Source organism: Protopterus annectens, chromosome 7.part0 (assembly GCF_019279795.1).
Source record: "Protopterus annectens isolate FY-2018-M chromosome 7.part0, PAN1.0, whole genome shotgun sequence".
Taxonomy (NCBI): Eukaryota; Metazoa; Chordata; order Ceratodontiformes; family Protopteridae; genus Protopterus; species Protopterus annectens.
This window is the reverse complement of record NC_056739.1, coordinates 949,740,792-949,760,398: the sequence shown is the minus strand read 5'-3', so window position 1 is coordinate 949,760,398 and position 19,607 is coordinate 949,740,792.

The window sequence follows — 19,607 nt, the reverse complement described above, 5'->3', positions numbered from 1 at the left end:
TAGCGGAGGAATGGAAAATCTTCCATTTTGCGCTTACATGTATAGTGCGGAATGGAAGATTTCCTTTTCCTTCACTATAGTGCAATCTCGGAGTAGGTATATTTAAGTAGAGGAGGTAAAGGTGTTCATTTTTTTTCTCCCTTTCATATGTTCGAGTTTCTCTAAATCTGAGATTTTGGTTTTGAATTTAAAGAAATTTGATCATATGAAGGGGAACCAGAAAGGGATATGTATATCTTAAAGCATTTAACAGTTATCTGGTATTGTGATTCTATGATAGAAAGTATAGAATAGTCTTTGTGTGTTTAACAGGAGTAAAAAAGTGGGCATAGAGTGAAAGTGCAAGATGTTGGGGGGTGGAGAATCGGGGGTAGGAGGGGAGCAAAAGAGGCTCATATGTTGGTGATAGACAGTCACTCTGTGCAATCACTGTGGGGTTTCAGCTCTTCTGGTTGCATAGATAAGAGAGCAGCAGAGAAACCCATTGTACTTTCCATGTGTACAAACAAGGCAGCCGCTCTCCTTCAATCTGGGCCTACCAGTTTAAAGTGATAACTGTCCAAAAACAGGTCGTCTGTAAGATTATAATCAACCATTCACTGCACTGAATTGCATTTGCTCCTTATATAAGTGAATGCTGAAGGGGTGTTCACTTAAAATGCCAGAGAGATAGACAGGATCAGTTTGTTTGCCAGTGTAAGATGCTTTAATTTAATTTGTGGTATTAGTTCTTATCTGCACACTTACTTCTTATGGTGTTGATACTAAAAATCTTTGCTGTCTACGTTTCAGTTCACAAATAGGTTCATTGTAGTTTCTAGATTACAAGGAATTGCTGAAAATGCTGGCAAGGTGACAAGGTATTATATAACTCTTACTGCTGTAGGTATTCCAGTTCAAGTAGGACTACCCAGCCCACTTCAGAGTCAGGCTGTCTGCAATTTCTGTTCAGTTTTCTGGTCATAAGTGCCTAACTGGCCATGTAGTAATGATAATGGTATTGTAATAGTGTTACTGGTTATGTAGCAGTGTTAGCACTGTTACTAGTCATGGAGTAGTATTACAACTTTTGTAGTAATATTAGCACTGTTACTGGCCATGGAGTAGTGTTAATGACATTGTAATAGTGTCAGTGCTGTTACTGGTCATGTAGTAGTATTAGCACATACATACATACATACAAATATTTCAAGCACAGGCATAAATGCAATACCCTTCTAGCCTGCCAATATACTAAAACAGTTATTCCCATAATAAGTGTCCAGTCTGTTCTTAAAAATATCTGAACTGGTGCTTTCTTAAATGTAGTTTGATAGCCTGTTCCATGTATCACCTGCTCTCTCAGAGAGCCAATTAGTACACTTCTCATTCCTATAGAATCTTCTACATAGGCTGTCTGATGATTCGCTACTATTTTTGATAACCCCAAACACTACCAGAGATAGTTGTATATAAGTGCCCTATATACCTGAGAAACATCTCCTGTTAAATATCTATAAGAGACACTGTACAAGTTCAGATATTTTAGTTTTTTATAATAACTTAAATTTTCACATCCGTGGATGCTCTTGATATATTTTAACTGTACTCTTTCAAGTTTACTCATGCTTGTTTTTTATAAAGTTTCCATATTTTTATTCCATACTCAAGTTTTGGACTAATGTAATTAACAATCAATGGTTCATCATTTCTGATTTCCTAGACTGTATAAATCTTTTTTATACAACCTATACTTCTGTAACTATCATTAACCAACTGGTTTATGTAATGAGAAAAACTCAAAGATGGATCTACTCATATACCCAGGTCCTTAAATGAATCTATAGTTTCAGTCACTGTGTTCTGTATTAAATATTCACTTTTTGACTTATGTCTCTCAAATCTCATATGCTTAGTTTTTGATGTATTTATTAGCATATTATTCTCCTGTGCCCAAATGGTCAATTTAAACAAGTTCTTTTGCAGGCATGCTCTATTTGTAACATATGTAATCAGTATAACCAATTTCAGGTAATCTGCATATAGACTGCAGAACACCTCAGATAAAAAAAACAGGTCTGAAAGATACAACAAGTAAGGGCCAAGGACAGAGCCCTGTGGATCACCCTGACTGCAACCAAGAATTTCACCTGCTCAATTGCTGTATGATACTTGCCATGTGCTATTTGTAAGTCATGTAGCTATCCATCTTATCAAGAGTAAATCAATACCTAATTGTACTAATTTATTGATCAGTGTTTTGTGTATGACCCTGTTAGATGCTGAAGTTAAATATGTATAAATTATATCACAGCACAATTGTTCATTCATAGCTGTTATATTGTTATAGAACATCATGTTACAGGTGGCAATAGATCTATTTTCAACATATGCATGCTGATATATGGTTTCAAGTCCCAGCCTTTCCAGTTCTGACAATAACTTAATCAGTATTGCCTTCTCCATTATTTTCCATAATATGAAAGTAGACTTAAGGTTTTATATGATTCTGGGTTTGTCCTACTCCCCTTTCCCTTAAAGACGGGTTTAATAAGTGCATGTCTCCAATCTTGAGGAATTTCCCCATATTTATATGGCACAGTAAATAATAGACATAACGGTACTGTAAGTTCTTGCTGAAGTGTTCTTAGGTTATTATTACTTATTCTGTCTCTTCCCAATGCTTTGCTTGGATCCAATTTGCATAGTTTTTTTCAGTATAATATATTTTGATTCCAGTACCTGAGGTTACCTGCATATTGCTAGAAAAACTTATCACCCTCTTTGTGGAGCCAAACTGTTTTGCATAGGATTTTGTAAATATATTTTTAATCTGTTGTGTCTGAGAATAAATTTTAGAATCTAAACAAAGTTTATCAATTTATATGTCTTTACTCCATCCATATCCTATGTATCTATAACATGGTTTCCTATTATGGTCAATATATTTATATAAATTCTCTTCAAAATGTTCTTGTCTCATAATATGCTTAATTTGTTTGTCCAGCTTGTTTATTTCAGTTTTCAAAGTTGTAGTTTGGCATCTTTTCCATTTCAAATATATTTTTTGCCTGTCACCTTAATCCAGTATCTTGTTCTTGTGGAAATATATCACCCTGATGTTGTAACAATGTTACTGGTCATGTAGCAGCTTTAGTAGTATTGCAATAGTGTTACCATTTGTGCAGCAGTGTTAGCACTGTTACTGGACATGAAGAAAGATTAGTGATATTGTAATAGTGTTAATGTTTCTGCAGCAGCATTGTTACTGGTCATGTAGCAGTATCATTTGTATTGTAATGGTGTTACTGCTTGTGTAGCTGCATTAGTGCTGTTACTGATCATATAGTAGTGATAGTTGTATTGTAATAATGTTACTGCTTGTGTAGCAGTGCCAGTGCTGTTATTGGTTGTGTAGTAGTGTTAATGATATTGCAATAGTGTCAATGCTGTTACTGGCCATGTAGTAGTACTGTTAATAGTATTATAATAGTATTACAGCTTGTATAGCCATGTTAGTGCTGCTACTGGTCATGTAGTAATATTATTTGTATTGTAATGGTGTTACTGCTTGTGCAGCAACATTAATGCTGTTATTGCTCATGTAGTAGTATTAGTAGTATTGTAATAGTTTTACAGCATATGTAACAGCATTAGTGCTGTTACTGCTCATGTAGTAGTCTTAGTGGTATTGTAATAGTGTTACTGTTTGTGTTGCAGTGTCATCATTGTTATTGGTCATGTTGTAGTGTTAATGATATTGTGATAGTGTTAGTGCTATTGCTGGTCATGTAGTAGTAGTAGTGTTAGTGGTACTGTAATATTGTTACTGCTTGTGTAGCAGTGTCAGCACTGTTACTCATTATGTAGTAGTGTTAATGGCATTATAATAGTGTTACCACTGTTATTGGCTATGCAGTAGTGTTAATGGTATTGCAATAGTATTTCAGTTTGTATAGCCATGTTAGTGCTATTATTGGTCATGTAGCAACTTTAGTAGTATTGCAATAGTGTTACCACTTGTGCAGCAGTGTTAGCACTGTTACCAGTCATGTAGAAAGATTAGTGGTATTGTAATAGTATTAATGTTTCTGCAGCAGCATTGTTACTGGTCATGTAGTAGTGTTAGTGATATTGTAATACTGTTACTGCTTGTGTAGTAGTGTCAGCACTGTTACTCATCATGTAGTAATGTTAATGGTGTTATAATAGTGTTAACACTATTATTAGCCATGTAGTAGTTGTAATGGTATTGCAGTAGTATTACAGCCTGTATAGCCATGTTAGTGCTGTTACTGGTCATGTAGTACCATTATTTGTATTATAATGGTGTTACTGCTTGTGCAGCAGCATTAGTGCTGTTATTGTTAGTGATATTGTAATAGTGTTACAGCTTATGTAACAGCATTAGTGCTGTTACTGCTCATGTAGTAGTGTTAGTGGTATTGTAATAGTGTTAATGTTTATGCAGCAGTGTTAGTGTTTTTACTGGTCTTGAAGTAGTGTTACCGGTTTTGTAATACTGTTACTGCTTGTGTGTAGCAGTGTCAGCACTATTACTCATCATGTAGAAGTGTTAATGGTATTATAATAGTTTTAGCACTATCGGCCATGTAGTAGTATTAATGGTATTGTAATAGTATTACAGCTTGTATAACTATGTTAATGCTTTTACTGGCCATGTAGTAGTATTGTTTGTACTGTAATGGTGTTACTGCTAATGGAGCAGTATTAGTGCTGTTATTGTTAGTGGTATTGTAATAGTGTTACAGCTTATGTAACAGCATCAGTGCTGTTACTGCTCATGTAATAGTAGTAGTGGTATTGTAATAGTGTTACTGTTTGTGTATCAGTGTCAGCATGGTTATTGGTCATGCTGTAGTGTTAATGATATTGCAATAGTGTTAGTGCTGTTACTGGCCATGTAGCAGTGTTAGTGGTATTGTAATAGTGTTACTGCTTGTACAGTTACTGGTCATGCAGTAGTTTATTGCCCATGTGATAGTGTTGCTGCTCATGTTGCAATGGTATTGGTCATGTAATTGTCTTAGTGCTGTTACTAATTATCTAGTAACATTTCCAGTTTTAGTAGGTGAGATTATACAGGCGATAAGAGCAGCCAATGACAGTGATGAGATACCAACAGAGCAAGTAATCCAAAATAGATTGATGTGGTACAATGTATGGTTCAACATTTATGTTCTTTTCTTTTTTTTTTAACACTAAAGAAACAATATATAGGAGAATGATATGGAACTTGGTATCTATGGAACTGTAGGTTTATTGGGCTTAATATATGAAAACATACCCTATGTTTTTTTTTTATATTTTATTTATAGTGCATATTTTGCCGAATATAAATGAATCAAATGGGAATGGTAAGGCATATTCCTTTAAAGACTAGATGGTTATTCAACAAATGTTATGATGGACGCTGGCTTGTCTTTTCAAATAACAAATTACTCTCTGCATTCTGAAAGAGAAAGAGGACACAAACAAGGAATAACGTGGCAATACAGCCTTTTTCTTTCTCTTTTTCTTGTAGACCTATTGAATCAGATTTAATAGCTATGCAAATTCTACCAATCTCTTGTTGTTATGCACACATTGGTAGTCATCGATTTTTATGTATTTAACATAACAATAAAATTACATTTATGAATGCTAAAAGCTGACCTTTAAAATTACAGAAACATTGAAATGGTAACTCTGCCAATGGCCTGTTTAGCTAGAGATTAGATAGCATAGGAGAACAATGAAAACAATTACTTTTCTGCAGAACTCTCACAAGCCGTTATGCCAGAATAATAAAATCATTAATACAAGAAATGCTAACACAGCCCACATGAACAGAGTCAGTCAGTCAGTTACCAGATTGTCTGCACTGGGAGAATTACATTTCATAATGGCAAAGGTTCCCGAAGCATTCCTGAAGAACTAGGTCGAGTGATGGAAAGTTGCAAGTTGCACTGTGATTGAAATGATACATGGCTGTTGCATGATGCATGTGCCTACCTGTAGTATATAATGAGGGAAGACAGCTATTAGGAATGAACCCAGTAATTCATAGATGTAGTGCACCTAGGTGTATGAACTCTCTAAGCACTATGCCTGCTATGCCACAATTCATAGACATTAGATGCCGACAGTGAAAAAATGGTTGCAACCTAGAGCTGCTATTTTATGGAAAAAGAACAGGAAATGGGGGGGGGGGGTTCTTTTATTTCTGTCTTTCTCATCTACAACAATGAAGGCAGCATTCTTCCTGGAAGAAGACTTGATCATCTATGTAAGACCAAGGATCAAATATTAACAATGGTATCTGTAATGGTGTATGGTGAAAATGTTATAGTGGTGCATTTTGTTTGGCATTTGGACAGTGTCAGTGAGGATCAAGTGTTCATGCAGTTATTGATAACATTTTGGAAACGTATACTTGCAAAACTCTCAGGCAACTACTAGGAAATGCTGATTGGCATTATTAGAGGAACATTTTTTGATAATGGTAGGTTTAAGACTCATTAAAATCTTGAAAGAAAGAGTGTCAGTTACCATCAGATGCTCTCCAAGTGGTCAACTTAGATTGCTTGATTTTAGCTAACATATTATTGGATGTGATGAACATAATAGTATATTAATTTTCAACTCTTTTTGATCATCTCACAATGATTTCATATTTCCAGACTTCAACAGAAAAATAAGTTATTCACACAGAGGTAACATTTTAATTATTATTTGTTGTGACGAATAGGGGATATGCAAGGTTGTGAAACTGAGATATTTTTGGTAATATTCTTAAACAAAACATACCACCTGATATAATGAAGGACACATTAAAGGTAATTATATAGCAGGAGATGTTTAAAGGGTGGAGTGTTGCAAAAGTGCCCCAAGAAGAAAGGTGGCATATAATTTAGAAGTTTTTGGATAAAGCAGTAGTTTCTGGGTCTGCTTCACTTAAACAAAGTTTTAATTTGCTCAATGTCAGCTACTAACCTGAAGTTAATGTCTTGAAAACCATATGTAACTTTCTGCTGTACTGCTGGTCAATTGTTATGATAGTCTATTATTTCCTTTCCGTGTTTAGAAACATTCCATTAAGTTTTATTATATGATACACAAAACGAATCCCAGAAGCACTGAAGGTCCACAAAGGAACAGACAACGAATGAGCAAATGAAACAAGCCAGCAAGGATCAACATGCTGTGCATGTACTAAAAAAACAATATTTAATGTAAAGAGATTAGTGCTTTCAGGCACAATACCCTTCATCAAACATCTTAAATACACTGCAAACATCTATTTAAAAGACAAAGGAACCAATAGAATTCAATTAAAAATAAATAGGAATAAGCGATGGCTAAACTCTCAAGTCTGCCCTCTAATTCGTAGCAACCAATAAGAACTAGGTGTCAAACACATCCACACAATTCCCCAATCAGAATATGAAAAAATCACCTACGCCCCTTAAGGGCTGGTTTCAGGGGAAATACACCATTCAAACCATGGATGCGATCCACCCATAAGTCAGCTATCCATTTAAATTCTGCAAGTTCAGTTCGATTAATCAAATTCCCTCCTCTCCGATCTCTCATAAGCAACTGAAGCACCATAAAACAGAAGGCATGTCCGTTATTATTATTATTAACATGCCGTGTAATTGACCTCCATTCAGACACATTCTTAATATCACCAATATGCTGCAGGATATGGTCTTTGAGCATCCTGTTAGTTTTTCCTGCATAGAAACTGCTACAGGAAGAACACTGAGCTAGATAAATCACATTCTTGCTCTGACAATGAGCATACAACCTAGGCTGGTAGATCTTCCCTGTTACCAGATGTAAAAAGGATGTTTCCTTGTTAACATATACACATGTTTTACAGCGTTTGCATGGATAAGTACCATGCTTGTTGGAGCCAAAAAACAGAGTAGGTTCACAGTATTTATATTTACATAAAATCCTTTTCAAGTTAATATCATCCGTAAAGCCAGATCATGGCATTTCACCAACTGCATCTTTAAGTTCATCATCGGACTTTAGGATCCTCCAATTATTTCTAATGATGTTACAGATGCTCCTCATCTCATTATTATACTTAAAGAACAGCCTTGGAGGACCTTTCTCTAACCTGTCATGGACATCTTGTCCCCGATGTTTTAAATTCCATCTATTGAACCATGGTAGTCCATCCGATTCTCTGGTGGAGGTAACCTGTCCCCTTATCTCCTCTATCTGATGTGTCTTATAGCCATGCACCCTGAAACAGGTGCTAAGCAAATCCAACTCTTAACTGAAAATATCTTCTTCCATACATAGTCTTGACATACATAGCATTTGCCCTTTAATTAAATTGGGAAAAATATGTTTTGGATGCATGCTATCCCTAGCTAGCAAACCATTCCTCCAACAGACCACCCTGTGGACCCTGGTTGTAAGCCCTCCATCATGTTTCCTAGACACCTTAGTGCCAAGGAAATCAATTTCAGTCTCTGACACATGCAGGGTGAATCTTAAGAACATAGTACTTTTTTCGAAGTATTCAATAAAACGGCCAAGATTATATCTGCTGTCATGCCATAAAATAAAGACATCATCCACAAATCTCTTGTAAAAGACAACATGTTCCATCCATGGATTACAGTTATTAAAAATCACCTCCTCCTCCTCCCAATATGCCATTACCAAGTTCACGTATGCATTGGCACATGGGGTGCCCATGACAACACCCCATTGCTGCCAAAAAAACTTGTTGACAAACATAAAGATGTTCCTTTCCAACACCAGTTCTAGAAGCTAGAGGACACAGAGAATGCAAGGAGAGCCCTCTGACACATGCAGGGTGAATCTTAAGAACATAGTACTTTTTTCGAAGTATTCAATAAAACGGTCAAGATTATATCTGCTGTCATGCCATAAAATAAAGACATCATCCACAAATCTCTTGTAAAAGACAACATGTTCCATCCATGGATTACAGTTATTAAAAATCACCTCCTCCTCCTCCCAATATGCCATTACCAAGTTCACGTATGCATTGGCACATGGGATGCCCATGGCAACACCCCATTGCTGCCAGAAAAACTTGTTGACAAACATAAAGATGTTCCTTTCCAACACCAGTTCTAGAAGCTAGAGGACACAGAGAATGCAAGGAGAGCCCCAAAGCTCATGTCACCTTAAAAACCCTTGAGTGCTCTTATTCCATAGTCATTGGGAATGACTGTAAACAATCTAGTCACATCTAGTGTTACTAAGAGGAAATCAACTTGCTAGTTAGAAGACCTCGTAAACATCACTAGCTCATTTAAAACAATGAGCAGTGTCTCTAGGAACAGTGGGGCTGACTTCAGCACTGGTTTCAAACTCTTTACCACCCATTGTGAAATACCCTCTGTAACCCAAGCTTGCCCAGAAACAATAGGTCTGAGTGGGGGTCAGTCCTATCCTTGTGAATATGAAGACCAGCTTGCTGAATACTTGACCCAGAGCAATAGGAAGTCTTTTCATAATTTAATGCAAGGAGAGAGGTTGGCCATAAAGGAAATTATTGACAATGTGGAGATAGCTGTTAGACTAGTGGATAAAGGGAGCACTATTGTAATTATGGATGAAAGGCACTATAGAGAGAAAATAAGGCAAATGCTACATGAAGAAAAGACATATCATATTGTCGCACCCTTGGAAGTCAGGAATATCATAAATGAAGTTAAGAAAAGTCTGGAAGACATGCTTACTAATCAAATTATTTCTCAAGAGATGTTTGACTTTTTTAAAGTGGAGCATTTGACAGTTCCAGTCATCAGAGGACTTCCCAAAATTCACAAGGATAGGACTGATGAGATTGTCTCTCATCAACTACAGCACGGCTTACCCATTATCTGCTTTCCTGTGTTGTACCTGACTGATAGTTTTGTGGCACTCCTGCCTCTTCTAGCTGGGTGGGACCTTGTCCTGGGGAACAGGATCACCCTCCCCTTCCTCCCAGAACACATGCTCTGCCCTCTCCCCTTTTTACCCAACCAAACTCAATAATTATAAGTCCGCTTTCTCTGTGCCATTTTTAAAATCTATCTTTCTTGCCCAAGACATCTCCCTTGGACCTCATCGCAGTTTGCTTTCCAGTAAGTAGAGATTTGATGGTATTTGACTGTATTTACAGAAACTCTAGAAAGTTCTATCAGATATACACTCCTCATAAGCAATTGTGATATAGACTTGTACTGCTGGTACTTGTTGAGGAACCTTGTCTATGGTTGTATACAAAGTTTACCTGTCATACTATTGTAATATCTGAGGCTAATACTGCTCGTGATCTGTTTCTGTCTGCTATAGAGCTATAATGTTAGCAATATCCTGACTGTTAGTTTGTGTTACAAGTTGCACATTAACTACTACAACTGTCTTTGCCGTTTCCCATTATTACGGGCTATTGCATGGAAACTACTCTGAGCAATGTGGGCATTAACCTGAATTTCGCTTAAATATTGTCTGATTATTTGTTAAATACATCTTATACATCCTAGCCTTGAAACAGTCTATTAATGTTGTGCTAATAACACCCAAACAACTTAGGGTAATTGTTTTTACCTTTTTCCCATTAATACGCACTTTTGTAATTAATCTATTCTGAGCCATGTGGACTATTGCCAGACTGCTTCCATTTCTGTTTCCCTTTTACCTTCTCCCCAACCCATTTCTCTTAGGCATCTTTTTCAATCCCAATTCTGATTCCACTCCCTCTGGCCCCCTTCTGACTCTCACGCTTACTTCTCCAGTTCTCCACACAGTACTGATAAAGTAGTGTAACCATCTGTGTCCTTTCCTGGACAGCTATCCCTCTAACTTCTTATTCTCTCTGTAAAGTATCATGCTAAGTCCCTTCTTCCCATAGTAGCTTTCTTATCTGTCCCTTTTCTTTGCCTTATACTTATTTCACCTCTCTCTTTTATTTTTCATCTCGGTTGAAAAACATTTACTCAGATTGCCCTCCCATCACTAATTCATCCTACAGTTCTGCTTTGGGATCCATTCTATGCACTGTTAGCTTTTAACCATTGGCTGGACTTCTAGGAAGAGCCTTTCAACTAGTCCCACAGTGTAGGTGACAGAGTACAGCTTAAGGCTGTTATTTAGTGCAGTTTTGTTGGTGTAAATAGTGACTTGCACACTTGTGGACCCAGAGGACGTCCCTATCCCCCGCTCTATCTCCCATTCCTATTTTACTTTTTTCTTTAATCGTAATTATGGTGTTTCTTTCCCTCAAAATCCACGAGATGGCAGTAGACACCTAGTAATAGGCCATTTGCACTGTTTAATCTCCCTTTTAAGTACTACAAACTAATACTAAATTGGCAAATATAAACTTAAGAGAAACCCATTCATTCTTCCATCTCTTGCATGTACTAAAGCCTGTATCTATACGGAAGTGTAGTTTTCCCCACTTACATTCAGTTTTCACCTCTAAAAATTGTTTCTCATCCAACTACAGAATGGCTTACCTGTTATCTGCTTTCCTGTGCTGTACCTGACTGATAGTTTATTGGCACTCCTGCCTCTTCAAGCTGGGTGGACACTCTCCATTCACTCCCCTACACTACTCCCATTTCCACCCACCCCCACTTCAATTAGAATTATAGTTATCCTCACGCCACCTACACATCCATCATCCAATCACAAACCTCTTCCTCCTCTACACTCCTCCCTCCCACCTCACCATCCATCACTTACAACCCATTCCTCATTATCCCCATACTCTCCACCTCTCCTCTCTTTCTAAACTCAATCTTCTCACCTCCCACACACCACACCATTCCTTAACCCCACCTTCCACCCTTACAACTGCCCTTCCTCATAACCCAGTAATCCTAGTCACATCTTTGCCTTGCCTTCTATACTACTATACCTCCCCTTCCTCACCCCCAAACCACATTTATCATCCAAACCTTTTTTAAGTATATCACATAGTTATATTCGACTTCTTTCTTTTTACATTTACTATCTCTCCCTCCTTCTAAGACTATCTTCCCTTCACACAAATTACATACCACCAACACCAACCTCTTCCACATCTGCCCACACACATACTCTGCCATATGCTCCACTCTCTATTACACAGATTTAATACTACTAAAGAAACTCATCACCCTCCTCCCACACCACAATCGTCCTTACAACCATAACTCCAAATACTTCCATTAATAACTAAAAAAGAAGCTCCTACCCACCTACTTTCCTGTTCTTAGTAAACTAGTCCTTTGTGGTGACATGCATCCTAACACTGTCCCTTGTCCTCCTTTTTATAATTCTCGTAACTCCATGAAATCCAAAGCATTAGAAACAAAATTCCTCAACTGCACACATGGCTAGATCAACATAATCCAGACTTTACCGCTATCACTGAAACCTGGCTAAAACCATACATCGTAGATTCTGAAATTCTACCCCCAAACTACTCATGCCTCAGAAATGATAGACTACATAAAAAGGTGGTGGTATCTCCTTACTATTCCCAAGCACCTTTACAGTAATCCCATATTCCAAACCAATTCCCCACTTTTCCACTGCAGTGCTACTTGTCACCTTCCTAAAACTTAATGATTTGCCCTTTGCATCATAGTCATATACATTCCCTCAGGCAATAATACTCTTATTCTTGAACAACTTCTTGCCTGGCAACCAACAATATATAAAAATTAAACTATCATCCTAGACGATGTCAATATTAACTATCTAGATATTTCCAGTAACAACCCCTCTACAGATATTAACCTTCATATCTATACTCAGCTAGTCTCTGACATTACTAGACCCAACTTCAAGAAAAACAATCACTCAATCTTGGATTGGATCTTGGTTTCTGACCCAGAAAAAAATCACCACCTCAGGAACTCTCCCAAATAGCATTAGTGATCACTCGCCATCATTCGTAATACATAAGCCCACCTCCATACTAAATGTAAACCAATATAGATGCACCAGAGATCTATCCCATTTCTCCCCAAATACATTCAATGACATCCTACAGAACACTAGCTGAAGCCCACTAAAATTTCTCTCACTCAATGAAGCTGTAGAATTGTTCAATGCTACATGTCTTAGGATATTAAATAGTCTTGCCCCACTCCGGTTAAAAAGATCAAAGAAAAACATGCTATTTGGCTTACAAAGTCCACAAAGCAATTTATGTCCTCAAGAGACAAAGCCTGGCAAGAAAACAAATCACTATCCAACCTCACTCTTTATAAACAACTCTGCAATCAGGCTAAATGCCTAGTTGCCAAAAACAAAAAAGAATGCTACCAGGCTATCCAAGACCAACATAGACTAAACTCCCAAAACTTCTGGGGAGCAATCAACTCCCTTCTCCACCCTGGAACTAACAGCAACCCATGTCCAAACCTGGAAAAAAACACTCTCTGAGTTAGCCTCTCTCTTTAACGCATACTTCATTGACACCATCAAAAAACTTGCTACTACCTTCCCACCTATAATAACTGACCCACCAGGAACTCGACTTGTACATTCCTCTTCTAATCGTCTATTGGCTTTCACTTTAACACCCATACCTACCTCCACCATCAAAAAATGTCTTCACAAACTTAAACCCTTCACCAACACCCCGATACCTTAACCACATAATACTTACAACTCTCATCCTCCTCCATTGCATATCCTATCAGCATCTCCTTAACAGCTCCATTCAGGAATCGTACATACCTGATATCTGGAAAAAGGCATTTATTCTTCCTCTTCATAAAGGCAGCAACAACTCTGACATCTCAAACTTCCACCCTATTGCCATCCTCTCCCCAATCTCCAAAATATTTGAGAAATGTATTCACACTCAGCTCCTCAGTCACCTGACCCAACACCAAATCCTCTCCCCCACTCAACATGGCTTTAGGCCCAGTCATAGTACTAACACTGCCCTCATTTCCTTCCTTGATACAGTAAATAGAGCTCAAGATGCTGGTACCTTAGTCTCAGCACTCTTTCTGGATTTATCAAAGACTTTTGACACTATTTCCCACTCCCTCCTGCTTAGTAAACTCTCTAATCTCAGACTATCTCCCCTACCCTACAATGGTTTACTAACTATCTCAGTAATAGGCAGCAGTCTACTAAATGGCAACACTCTTCCTCTCCTTTCATAACTACCAGTGCAGGTGTCCCCCAAGGCTCAATACTGGGACCCCTCTTATTCAGCATATTTGTCAACAACATTCATTCTTCTTTCAGCCACAGTACTGTTATCCAATATGTAGATGACTCAACTATTATCTGCTCTGCTACATCTGCCTCTGCACTGCAGCATCTCACCCAAGAAGTATTTAATTCCACCAAAACCTGGATGTCTCAAAACCATCTTGTCCTCAACCCCAATAAAACAAAACTTTTAATATTTACCCCCACAAAATCCAACACTGTTGACAAGTCACTATTCTCCATTCATTCCCAAATAACACCATCACTGAAGTCATCCCCAGTACCAAATTACTAGGTGTCACCATTGATGACAAATTAACTTTCGACCTTCACATCTACAGCAACATCAAAAAAAAAAAACATCAAAAACTAGGTGCCCTGTATAGGCACAATTATTTTCTTAGCCTCTCCACAAAAAATGCACTGGCCTCATCCTTCCTGCTTCCAACACTTCCATATGGTACTCCCATTCTCACCAATCTACAGTCCTCCTTGAGAACAAAACTAGACTCTTGCTACAACAAAATTGCTAAATTTGATACAAACGCAAAATTTTCTACCCATCATTGTCAACTAAATTGGCTAGAATCCCCTCACTATCTCACATTCTTACAAATTAACTACAGCCCATAAGCTTGTCTACCACCCAGAGACTTGTCCTTCCCCCTCCTCCATTCTGACCATGTACCAGGCTAAACCTAAGCTCACCACCGGTCAAATTTTGTATTCCTATACCATCTCTAAAGCATAGAATAATCTCTCTCCTTCACTCAGAACACTCAGCAACCCAGCCTCCTTTAAAAAGTCCCTCAAACTACATCTCTCCTCACACTGGTTATGCTCCTGTACCGCAAAACTAACCCCAACACCTGATTTCTCTCTCCAGTGTTATACCTCTATCACTTCCTTCCCTTCACTCTGCCTACTTACTGCTTCCTGTTATACCTCTATCACTTCCTTCCCTTCACTCTGCCTACTTACTGCTTCCTGTTATACCTCTATCACTTCCTTCCCTTCACCCTGTCAGCTTACTGCTTCCCTGTCACTTTAGACTGTTCTTTCCCTCCTTAGCCCTTCTATCTCGTACTATTCTGAAATAGAATATATATATATATATATATATATATATATATATATATATATATATAAATATATATATATATCTACCGAAAACAACATACCGACAGTTTCCTCAGAAGACATCGATGTTGTTTCTCACATTTTCTGTTCCATAGAGAATCCGTTCTATTTTGAAAATAGAGACAATGTTGTGAATGAGCAGGTAAGTGATTTTCAAGTGAACAACAGTCCGGATGAGTTTGATTTATGTAAAAACAGTATATTCGCTTTAGAAAGGTTATCTGCTAAGACTGTCACGTTGCAATTAGAGATAGCCTGTTTAGAAGAGAATGTTAGAAAGAACTGTGTGCCTCGTGGACTGAGATGTTTCAGATTTCCCAATTATGTGAACGAGGATGACGGTTTATACAAGTAACTGGTAGACTTATTCAACAATACTGGGCTAACTATGATGAATCTATTCATTTCCCACTATAAAAAAAACTTTACAAGATCTTAAGGGGGAAATGGAGACTTTGGAACACACAATCAAGTCATTCAATTGTTTCCATAGTTTCAGGACTTTGTATAGTGGGATTTCTGTTAAGGTTGACAGATTGAAAAAGACTGTCATCTAAAGGAAACAAAAGAGATTAAATAGAGATTTCACAGCATATAAGAAAAATGTGGCTTATCCAGTCAGGACTAATTTTGTCAAGTCAAACAACAGGGTTCCACAAGACAAAGTCGGCAGGCTAAATAATGAGAAGTCTAGCTCTGATGTGGAGGTGGGTGAATCTAGCCATACTGAAATTAATAAGTTGGTTACTGACAACAACACATTAGTCACGGGTAAAGCTTCAGGTCATTCATCAGCTAACGGGGGCCTTTTTTAGTGGACAAGGCGGGCAACCAAAAAACTCTGAAATGGTCGAACAACAGCAACAACAACAATAAAGGTCGATCGAAAAGCAAAAAGTAACATTAAATTCTGGTGGTCAAGGAGATTTTACCATTAATATTTTGAACTTAAGTGAGGGAAAACTACATGCTGATGTTAGAACAGTGTTACAACGGGGTTTGTCTTTCATTCCCAGTAATAAGATGAATGTCACCAACCTGATCACTGATTTTAAATTGTATTTGCATAAGCTCAATTTAAAATATATCTGTAATGATCTGGCAGTTCAGCAGGTACTTAACGAATTTAGAAGAAAAAGCACTTACAATCCTATATTGAACCCCACTTTGCAGGTTTTTGGTAGGCTCTGTGAAGAGCAATTTAGTAACGTACATCAGTGGGACCCACGTTCTGTCAATCTCACTCGGGGTGAAAAGGATACCCTTTCTGATCTAGTGGGCAACAAAGAGTTGCGAGTTATGAAAGCTGACAAGGGTGGGGCGATTGTCATCATTAAGATGGTAGAATATGAAAAAGCTATTCATGATCTTTTAAGTGATGTCAATAATTACAAACAAGTTTCTGGTGTTGAAATACAGAGAAGTTTCAAAAGGGTGGATGTTGAGTTATTTGACCTATTTTGCCAGGGAAGTATCAATCATTCCACATATAGGAACTTGCAGGTTGAACATCCTAAATTGGCTGTTCTATTTGGTATACCCAAAGTGCATAAAAATAGGTCACATCCACCCTTTAGACTCATTGTGTCAGCTGCGTTTTCGAAAACTGAACCTATTTCTTTGTGGCTAGATCAGATTTTGAATCCAATAGTCCAACGTTCTCCATCATTTTTACGTGATTCTTGGCAGTTACTAGAAATGTTGAGCATTGTGAAGGGTATGGATAACCAATGTTGTTTTGCATCTTTAGATGTTGTATCCCTGTACACCAGTATTAATCAGGAAATTGGTTTAGAATATCTGAGAGAGTATTTAACTAGCCATACAGATTTCAATCACGACAAGATTAATACAGTTTGTGTTTTGATGGAATTAGTGTTGGCCAATAATTTCTTCAAGTTTGGGGAAACATTTTTCCAACAAATTTCAGGGATAGCCATGGGATCCAGGGTCACCCCCACCTTTGCTAATCTTGTAATGGCTATGTGGGAAAACAAGTTTTTGGTCCAGCACCGCTTGGCTTGTAAGATTTTGATGTATAAACGTTACATTGACGACTTGTTTTTCATTTGGAGGGGGGACTGTTCCTCCTTTACTGCATTTGTTTCTGATTTGAACACAAGTACTGCTTTTCTGAAATTTACAGTAGGAGGTTTTGGACGTATCATTGATTTTCTTGACATCCATCTAGAATTTGATTCGAACAAGGGTGAACTTTCGAGTAGGATTTTTAGAAAATCCACTTTCGTCAATCAATATTTGCATAAAGATAGCCTGCATCCTGTGCACATGAAAAAAGGAGTGGTAAAGAGGCAGTTTATCCATTTGAGTAGATTGACAAGTAATTTTAACATGTTTTTGGAAGAATTAGATAAGTTAAAAGGCTTCTTCATTATGAGGGGGGTATGATGCTCTTTGGATTCAGCATATAGTCCAAGAAGTTATGGAACTTAGAAACAATTCAGCAAGTCCAATTTTGTGTCTTGATAGAATAAGTCCTTCCTGTCCATTCAGTTCTGTGACCGATAGTGACAATTTTAGATTGGCTTTTCCTATACCCATTTCGAACAATATGTTGATAGTTAAACACATCATTTCTGAGAATTGAAAGGTGGTTTTGGGACATCCAGATTTAGCCAAAAATTGTGGATCTTAAACCTTTGTTCACATATAAGAGGATTGTTAATGTGAAAAGTATTCTTGAGAAAAAAGTAAGTACAAATTCTAACGGGAAAAATGGGTCATTTGGTACTTTTCCATGCGGCTATTGTAAACAATGTAGATATGTTGCTAGTGCAAGTTCTATTGAGATCAAACATATTAAGAAGACCATCTAGGCATCAGGTCATTTTGAATGTAAGTCCAGTCATGTTGTATATGCGGCTACATGTTCCTCCTGTTCATGTTTTTATATTGGCAAAACCATTAGATGTTTGAACAGGAGGATATACGAGCATACTTTGGCTATTAAGAATAAGGATTTTAATAATGCCCTAGCACGACATGCAGCCAATTGTGCAAACTACAAAAAGTTTTTATTTTTTGTGGTAGATTCTGTTTCCCTGTGTGTATTTTGTGGAGACTTTAAGACTATACTCAAATGTAAAGAAAGTAGATGGCAGGTTCATTTGGTTGCTGATCAGTTTCCAGGTCTTAATGAGACAATCAATATAAAATGTTTTTTTGCAAATTCAGAGGTTATAAAACAAATGCTGAAATATTTTAATCTATTTATTAAATTTAATATAATTTATTTCATTCTAAGACACATTTTTATGGAATACATGTATTTATTTGTTTTTATATGTATTAGTGCAAAAGATTTTTCACTTTAAGATTTCAGTATAACATCAATTTATGACTGATTTGAATAATTGATGGATTATTTTGTATAAATTGTGGTGGTTTATGCGGGGTATTTGTTTTCTGATGAAGTTCTTGGATTAAAGAATGAAAAGTACTTAAAAATACTCAGTGTCCGTGCTGGTTTTCGTTTCCTGCAAGCAGTGTTTGGATTATCAAATTCTTATCAGTGCCTTTAATTTCAAATAATTCTGCACCACAGTTTTGTCACCATAGCTTGCAATTCACAACAGCTAGTCTTACATATCCATTCACAAATTATTAGCGAAAGCAACATTGAAAGATACCTTTGTGGATCTTTCAGAGAACACTGTTTAGTTTGATATTTTTTCAACATAATTCACTAGTATTAATGGAACCATGAACACCATGTTTTGCAAATCTTTTCAAACAAAGCTCTTGATTTTTTCCCCATCAAGACTGGTTAACAGAGTAGCCCATTGCACCCTTTTGTTAGCACAAGTGTATTTTAACTCATACAATAAACATATGGGAGGTGAGCATTATTAAGTGCTTGAAAAGGGTGGCAATAACTTTTAAGAGTATCTGCCTAAATGAGTATATGGTTAGACATCTTATTGTCCTCACAATCACATGACTTGTATGTTCCTATGTACAAGCAGCACAGTTCTTTTTTAACTTCACTAGACATTTGCAAATAAAATCTCCCTCCTGGTCCAAAACATTTTCAACAGCTTGTCAAGGTTCATCTCAGAACTTATCAACTTTTAGTTTTCTTTTATTTCTTTTTTACTGCTTAACCTTTCTGATATTTTTACCCTTTCTGATTTTGAGAAAGCTTATAACTGACTAGGTTACTTGTCTCACAACACAGTTCATAAGATTTATGTTACAACAGACCTTTCAAACATATTTCTTTCAAGGTAATACCTTAATAAATTCAGTATTGTATT